Below are 2,254 nucleotides of genomic sequence, written 5' to 3' on the forward strand. Positions count from 1 at the left end.
GGCTGTGGCTGTCGGTGCTGGGTTCAAGGGCCTGCCTGGTATGGCAGATAGAATGCAATGATTGGCTGGAAAACCTGAAATTACTTCTCTTCACTGGATGTCCGTCCCTCTTTTGCAAAATGAGGAACCAGTGATCCATCAGCCACTTGGGTAAATACTCAGACCTTTAAATGTTCCTGTCTTCGTTAAAATGATCTGAACTCCAGGTATCATGTGCAGATCAGGATGTCTCACAATGATGTCACAGAGTTTTCCTGGACATCTATGACATCAGGGGCATTTCCTGGCTTCTAGGGGTAGGGCAAGGCTCAAACAAACGAGTCCTGAGAGGCACCAAGGTTGGGAATCTCGGAATGGACCAGATGCTGCCCTTACGATTTTTTTAACCAGAAGTGATTTTTAAACAGGGGAGAGATGGGGTCAGCTCTGCGTTTTGGAACAGTTGCTATGGCAGCTGGGACAGCTGGCAGACTGGATGGGAGGCCAGAGGAGGAGGGAGATCTGGGGGAGTTCCTGTAATAGCCCCTGCGAGCGGAGAGGGCTGGGTTAGGGCAGCAGTGGTGGCTGTGGGAAAGGGAGATGATTAGCACGGCTCCGGGCAAACGGGTGAGCAGGGACTGTCCCATTCCCCTAGTCACAGCAGTTCTAAGGGAAAGATGACACCCAAGTGAGATGCCCAGGTTGGGTCTGGACATAGAAGTGTAAGTTCTGCCCTGGCTGGTGTGGCTCAGTGAGTTGAGTGCCAGCTGGTGCCAAAGGGTTCGACCCCCCAGTTAGGGCACTTGCCTGGGTTGTGAGCCAGGTCCCTAGTAGGGGGCACCCGAGAGGCAATCACACATTGCTGTTTCTCTCCCTCTCTTTCCCCTCTGTCTAAAAATAAATAAATAAAGTGGTTGTTTTTTTAAAGAAAGAAATGTAAGTTCTCAGTGGGAGTAGACCCATAAGCCTGAAGAGAGAATAAATGAGCAGAGGGCGAAGCGTGGGAGCAACCACTGAAGAAGGGCTTAGGAGGAGACCTAGAGGAAGCACTAAGAAAACCAGGAGTCCACGTGACTAGGGGATCACAGGAGAACATGGCCATCCAGTCCTCACGGTGCTCTGTGGTGCCTGATGCCTCCAGAAACTCATATAAGGACAGAAAAGCAGGCCACTTCATGATTAGGGTGTCTCTTGACCTTGGTAAGTGCAGTCTGTGGGGAGCCCCACTATGGTGGTTCAGAATGGCAGAAGGTACAGAGGCAACGAATTAGGATTTGGAGATGACTATTTTTATTAGTAATTTAATGGTCAGATAAGGAGGGAAGAGCTGACGTTCCTGGTAGCTCAGGGCAGAGGGAGGGTTTCATTTGTCTGAAAGAGGCTGGAGAGTGCTCACTTACTAAAATTGGAACGATACAGAGAAGATTAGCATGGCCCCTGCGCAAGGATGAAAGAGGCTGGAGGTTGTTTAAATCCTCAGGGGAAAGAGTTGAGAAAGAGAGGTGTCAGGATGGGGTAGGTAGAGGGACAGGTGGATGAACTGAGGTGGGGTGGGGAGTCAGGAGTCCTGGAGGAGGAGTCTGCCGGGATGGAAGGGGGTGGGATGGGCTTCTGAGTGGAAAGAAGGAAGGTTCCTGGGAACCTCCTTCTCTGAGAAGGAGAAGATGAAGTCATCTGCTGAGTCATGGGAGGAGGAGAGGAGGAGGCTGTGAGCAGATGGAAGGTTTGAGGGAGCCTCTGGGGAGGGTAGGGGAGTGAGCTTCTGAAAGGCTAGCCATTTGAAGCTCAGCTGGGCCTGGAGACCATGGCCACAGGGCCTGCATCTGCCCGGCTCAGTGGTTTTCTCCACAGTGTGGGCCAGGAGCTGAGCAAGTCAAGGTCAGACCACCTAGAGCAGGCAGTGGTCAGCTGTGGCCAAGAGACGGGGGTACAGGTGTTACAGGACAGGGAACCTGGCCCTGAGCAGGTCTGCCTAGGGCCAGCCGGTAGTATATGGGTTCTTGATTTCGTGCAGAAAAGATTTCACAATGTGAGTCTAAGTGGTTATGAAAGTATGTTTACTGAAGCTGGGGATAGTGAGCCCTGGCTGGTGTGGCTCAGTGGATTGAGTACCAGTCTGTGAACCAAACGGTCATCTGTTGGATTCCCAGGGCACACGCCTGGGTTGTGGGTCAGGTCCCCAGTAGGGGATGTGTGAGAGGCAACCACACATTGAGGTTGTCTCCATCTCTTTCTCCTTCCCTTCCCCTCTCTCTAAAAATAAATTAAAAATATA

At 51.6% G+C, this 2,254-nt stretch overlaps 1 pseudogene; it reads left to right on the forward strand.

Moving 5' to 3' along the window:
* The first annotated feature begins 1,356 nt into the window (after window positions 1-1,356).
* Window positions 1,357-1,457, forward strand: LOC118992892 (uncharacterized; annotated as a pseudogene).
* Window positions 1,458-2,254: the final 797 nt, after the last annotated feature.

This window comes from Sturnira hondurensis, unplaced genomic scaffold (genome assembly GCF_014824575.4).
Source record: "Sturnira hondurensis isolate 20B ecotype Veracruz unplaced genomic scaffold, ASM1482457v3 Scaffold0008380, whole genome shotgun sequence".
NCBI classification, from domain to species: Eukaryota; Metazoa; Chordata; class Mammalia; order Chiroptera; family Phyllostomidae; genus Sturnira; species Sturnira hondurensis.